At 41.2% G+C, this 6,569-nt stretch overlaps 1 pseudogene; it reads left to right on the forward strand.

Moving 5' to 3' along the window:
* The first annotated feature begins 3,335 nt into the window (after positions 1–3,335).
* LOC122645240 lies at positions 3,336–5,782 on the forward strand (annotated as a pseudogene).
* Positions 5,783–6,569: the final 787 nt, after the last annotated feature.

Genomic DNA, 6,569 nt, shown 5'->3' on the forward strand with positions numbered 1-6,569 from the left:
TTCAGGAGATACAAAACGAAAATTAAAAATGAGAAATCAAGTAAAATGTAAAGGAAGAATAGACTCTTACCTAATGACAGCAAAAGACTAAAGATGTGGAGGTTTCCCTTTTGTAACTAAGGAGATTTGTACGTAAGAACAAGTTTCGCCGCTTGTAAGGCTTCTCTTGTCTCTTGTACTCAGGCACTTCGCAGTCAAGCCGAGATTCTCGGATTGGTGTTTCCAAGTCTTGAGGTAGGGGAAGTTTGGAGGATTGTGGTATTCAAGTGGTAGAGAGGCAATAGACCAGGGCTTAGTGGGATGTCAAAGTTAAGGGCTCAAAGGTTTTGAATGGAGGCTAAGTATGGGTGTAGGGGGGCAATATCTCTGAACTGGGGACTAAGCAAAGCTCCTCTCAAGTGAATGTCTAACCCTCCTCAACGTGAGACGGGGTGTATTTATATATAGGTGTAGAGGGGTGTGTGCACTCTCAAATTCGTGTAGGGTTGGTGGAGTCGTCCAGGTGGCCGGGGGGTTTTTGCATCGACGGTGGGTGTAAAGTAAAGGTAAGGACCAATGGTGGGGGGCAAGTGTTTAGTTGTCTTAGGAAGTGTTCCTTGGGGTCTAAGGAAGCCAAGATTGAGATCCAAAGTGCTCAAAATAGGCTGGGACACGAAAGGAATCGCAGTCGGAGTGAAATATGGAAGGTTTGGGCTTCTCGGATTTGTTGTTATTCGACAATGAAAGTGCCTGATTCGACATCGAAGTGGGGTATGGTAGACATCGAGTGGCTGTTGATGAACAAGACTCGACGTTGAGGGAAATGGATCTGGTGTCGATTACCATTGACTGAATGTCGAAGTGAGATAGATAGTAAAAGTGCATTATTCGACAGTGACGAGGTATGGATCGATGTCGAAGGAAGGTGGGTTCGGTGTCGACTCGAGGCCTTTGAGTGTCAATGGGAATGGGTTGGTCTGTTTGGACCAGGCTGGTTCTAAGGAGTCTGGGTCATGGCTAGCCTTTCTAGGGTTTCTTGGAAGTTCAGGTTTGGGCTCCTGCAAAGGGGAATAGGTGATCGGTAAACGGATTCAGGTGGTGCACACTGACGCTACATCCTCAGATATACCGACTCTAGACCTTGGAGGGTGCTCAACATCGTTACGGGAAACCTCTGGGGTAAAAGACAACATGAGGTGTCTACACAGCCGCGCGTAGTAGGAGACCCCAATCCATTTCTTGCATGTCAAACACAATGAATGAAACTCTGCACATACGTGAAAATGCACGTACATGTGAGAGGAACCACCTGTCCTATTTTTTCCATTTACAAGGGATGGAGGAGTATTTATGGAAACAAAATAAACATGTAATTGGCTCTGAGATGTACGTCACATACGTAACAAATTATACATGTGATTGTGATGCAGCCTGTATTGGGGCAGGATTGAATAGCGTAGGGATTGACTGATCACTCTTCAAGGCAATCTTCAATACCTAAAAAAAATCTAACTCTTCAAGGCTAGATCCAAAAAAAACTCTTCAAGGTTCTGAGTGGGAGATAATCTCTCTTTTTTTATTCAACTCCAAAAACTGTTTTATTCATCCTCAACGTGGGCTATTTATCATAGTCATTACAAGAAGAAAGTTCCTTAACCCAATTTCAACTCCAATATCCTATGGTTGAGATTAAATCTAATAACAAAAGAAAACTTACATTCAAAGAAATAAATCCTACGCAAACTAAAGAGAGGAATAAATCCTAATAAGTAGGAATTAAATTTGTTAATTTAACTCCAATAAAATAGAAAGCACCAATAAAGTAGGAATTGCAATTGAGAAGATCCGCATCCACATGGTTTAGCCTCTTCACACTCCCACGCATAGTATCTTTTCTAATTAATGAAGTAATTGATGAAGAGTGTCCAGCCCACACTCTACTACTTAATGTGGAACCCTTTAAGTCTAGTAGAGCTGTAACTAAACCAGCTAGGTTGGTTCCAGACTGCATTTAAGTTCCGGACTGAATTTAACTTAAACCGTCGACTGAGTTGGGTCTCCACTTGGTCTGCTATCAATTTCGGACCTATAATTGGCTCTGAGATGTACGTCACATTCGTGCAGTTTATGGAAACAAAATATGCATGTGACTGGGTCTAAGATGTAACATTCACCTGCACAAAATAAACATGATTCATTCTCAAATGAGCATGCAACTTGCTCCACATTCTATTTTTACAAGAAACGGACACAGAAATATTCAAACATATCCAAGTCGGATTCTCACGAAACAGAATTCATCATAATCTATAAAAATTCAATCAAAAAATTTTTCTAAAAAGAGAAGATCTCAGGATCTGAATTCCACATACAGTCGCCCTATCTTTATTCAATCAAAAAAACGTTTTTTTTTTTTTTTTGCTTTATTAGTCATGTAAACTTGGGTCCTATCTATATTCAATTGAAAAAACGTGTTTTTTTTTCTTGATTAGTCATGTAAGCTTGGGTCCTATCTTTATTCAATTAAGAAAACGTTTTTTTTTTCTTTATTAGTCATGTAAACTTGGGTCTACTAGATAGAGGTCAACAAAACCACAATTATTAACAAAATTAAAAAGCTCCGGACACGTGAGTCCTACTAAGAAATGAGATTTAAATATATACTGTAACCTTCACATCAAAATTAAAAAGTTCGTCGGAATTTCCTACTAAAATGGCGGAGGGGAAGGGGTGGCGGCGGACGTACGTGCAGATGATTCAATCAAGCATCTATGTCGTCTATAAAAGAGGAGATTTCGGAATCTGAATTCCACACATAGTCGTTAATCATAAATCCTACAGAAAGGCTAAGAAAATATGAAGAAGACAGAAGAAATCCAAAGGAAAGCCTGCCATAGCCATGGTGATCGCCATTGCTCCTCTCTCCACCTCGGATCCTTTTTCTTTCTCTTCATCATCTTCTTCATCTTCCCTTCTCCTCAAGCTCGTTACAAGGATCCAACACTCCCAATTGAAAACCGAATCTCAGAACTCCTTTCTCGGATGACCACTCATGAAAAGATCGGCCAAATGGCCCAAATCGATCACTCCGTCGCCTCTCCTGACGTCCTTATTAATCATTCCATCGGTTCGTCCCCTGTGTTTTCTATAGTTTTCTAAGGCCGTGTTTGGTATGCATTCTTGGAACACGTTCTAGGTTTATTTTACATTCTTGGATGATAAAAACAACTATTTTTATTATTCGGGAATGCGAAATCAACATAAAATGCATACCGAACACAGCCTAAGTTTTTTCTTCTTGTTTGAAGATTAATTTTCTTGAATTCTTTGAAGCTCAAGAAGATGAAACACTAACGATGAAGGTTGTTCTGGTTATCAATTTCAGGGAGTGTAGTGAACGGAGTAGGAGTAGTGCCGGTCGGTCATCCTGTTATAGCGCCAGACGCGACCCCTGCAATGTGGGCGGACATGATCGATGGGTTCCAAAAGTCTGCGTTGTCGTCAAGGCTTGGGATTCCCATGATATATGGTACTGACGCAATCCATGGCCATAATAACATACTCGGTGCCACTATTCCGTCAAGGTTTTTCTCATTTTCTTGTTTTGTTCTCATGAAGGGATGAGGATTTAATGGTGAGGATCGGAAGTGCCACTGCTTTGGAGGTTCTGGGCACCGGAATGCCGTACACTTTTGCTCCCTGTATTGCTGTAAGTTCTCTCTCTCTCTCTCTCTCTCTCTCTCTCTCGCCCAGTAAGAGCGAGGTCGGTCATTCAGATCCGTAACGCTATACAATCGTTGAAGGAATGTTCATGCTACCCAGTTCACAGCCAAAGAAATGGAATCTAAAAGGAAATTTTAGAAAATACAAAAATCTAAGAGGGTATTTATGAAGCCAAAGGAATGAAATTATCCAATTTCTATGGTTGGAAGCACGGGTAGCAGGAGCATTCTTCCAACCTGGATAGGGCAATTTTCTTCTTTTTTTCTCTTTTCAAATGTTGGATAATGTCCCGTTCATCTTTTAACTAATGGTTGGGGTTTTTGGTGTGTGGAAATGCATGTGTAGGGATCCGCACTAGGGTCGGTGCTACGAGAGCTACAGCGAGGATACGCAGATTGTGAGGAGCATGTCCAAGATCATACTAGGGCTACAGGGCTACCCTACTCACAATCATACCCTTGGTTACCCCTTCGTCGCTTCTGGGTACTTCCTTTTTCTGTTTAAAGTGTATTTCCATTTTCACCCCTATTGAGATTAGATCCTCTGCAAATACGTGCACCTAAAGATCTAGGCTATGTTTGCTATGTATTCTAGGTCAATTTTGCATCCCCAGACAATAAAAACAACAACTTTTACTATTCGAGAATGCAAAATCGACCTAGAATGCATTCCAAGAATGCATACCAAACGCAGCCCTAATATCATTATACTATTTTACCTTTTATTTTTATTCGTATCATCAATCCATTATCAGTTCAACACCGATACCAAAAAAACCATGGTCTCTAGCAATTTATTGGACGGTAGATATTCTAAATTTTGATGATTGTTATTGAATGGGTCCATTATAGGGGAAAGAAAGTGCTGGCTTGTGCAAAACACTACGCTGGTGATGGTGGGACACAAGGAGGGGTCGATGTGCACAACACGGTGACCACATATGATGACCTATATCACATCCACATGACCCCTTATATTGATGCAATCGCCATGGGGGTGTCAACTATCATGGCTTCTTACTCTAGCTGGAACGGGATCAAGATGCATGCCAACTCTTTCCTCCTCACTCACATTCTCAAACAAGAGATGTCCTTCCAGGTAGAATAAAATTATCGTACAACATCTCTGAATTTACATTTCTACCCTTAACTTGGTCCTGACTCCCTAGTGGTCATCACTTTGTATGGGCTGCTACATGGGACAGGGTATGGTCATATCAGATTGGGAAGCAATTGACCGGATGACCAACCCACCCGGTTCACACTACAAAGAGAGCCTAAAGGCAGCCATCAACGCTGGAATCGACATGGTCATGATCCCTTACAAATACCAACAATACATCACATACATGACAGAGCTTGTGTCGTCCGGCGAGATTCTGATCAGCAGGATTGATGATGTTGTGAGGCGAATCCTAAGGGTGAAGTTCATTCTTGGGCTTTTTGAACAGTCCATGGCTGACCGGTCTCTCCATCCCATGGTTGGACACAAGGTTAGTCCAAAACCCAACAGAAATAATCGATTTCATTGATATGGATATTTTGGTCATTAAATTTGGTTTAACTTTTTAACCTTTTGGATCCACAGAAACACAGGGAATTGGCAAGAGAAGCCGTGAGGAAGAGCTTGGTGTTGTTGAAGAACGGGAAGGGAGAGGAGAAGATGCTTCCTTTGAGTAAGAATGCCCCCAAGATCCTTGTGGTTGGGTCTCATGCACACAACATCGGCTACCAATGTGGAGGGTGGACTGTTTCATGGAAGGGCACCTCAGGCAACATCACCAAAGGAACAATCATCTTAGAAGGCATCAAGAGGGTTGTTAGCAAGCAGACCCAGGTCGTGTTCCAAGAAAAACCCAACAAGCAATTTGTTAATAGACGGTGATAGCAAAGAGCTTAGGCTAGCACTGGACGGAGAGGAGACTATCAAGACTATGTGCAAGGATGTGAAATGTTTGATTATCGTTGTGTCCGGTCGACCCGTTGTGATAGAGCCTTATGTTGACATGATGGAGGCATGTCATATAGGCAACTATCGATTGGGAAAACAACTACCATTAATCAAAAAGGAATGTTACTGAGTGTAACAATCTTATTTAGTTAATGAAGGGAAGTGGATAGGATATACTTTTTTGGAGCATTTTTTTCATTTTTTCTTTGCTTTTTTTTTTTGCTAAAAGATCATTGTATTAAGGAAAAGAAAAAAAGATACAAAGAAAACAAAACCCAGACACTAGCGCCCATCCTCAAGGAATCCACTGCAGGTGGATCCAACAGGAGGGCCTGGCCTAACATCACCAAAATCGAAATCTAGGCAAACCCATGGCATCGTGAGCTAGCTGTTCTTCATTTTTTCTTTGCTTGAGTAGTAACATTAGTGAAAGAATGCCTTAGTAAAAGGAGACAAATATATAATTGAGCAAGCTAAAGCTATAAAACAAAATAACGAACCACCGTTGTTCATCAACTGGAGGAGTAGTTGACGTGTTGATACGGGAGTCCATAATCAAATCAAATCAAATTTGTGTCCAAAAAAAAAAAAAAGTTTTCCACACATTGTTGGAGGAGGATTGAAACACACTATATTTTCAGACTCTAAACAACTAGTGTCTTTCTTAAACCGTTCTTCGTCTTTTTAGTATGGGTAAATTACACAGCAACCCCTGAGGTTTGCCCTAATTAAATACAGTGTGATCCCCTGTGTTTCCAAAATATACACTCCGATCCCCTGAGTTTAGGGTACTTGTTACACTAAGCCCCACTCCGTTAGAGTATTCCTGTTAGTTGTTGACATGTTGGCTATTGATGCCTTAAAATGACAAAGATACCCTTAATGGGATGTGAGCTTGCCATTTTGCCCATATGGCA

Source organism: Telopea speciosissima, chromosome 11, assembly GCF_018873765.1.
Source record: "Telopea speciosissima isolate NSW1024214 ecotype Mountain lineage chromosome 11, Tspe_v1, whole genome shotgun sequence".
Classification (NCBI taxonomy): domain Eukaryota; kingdom Viridiplantae; phylum Streptophyta; class Magnoliopsida; order Proteales; family Proteaceae; genus Telopea; species Telopea speciosissima.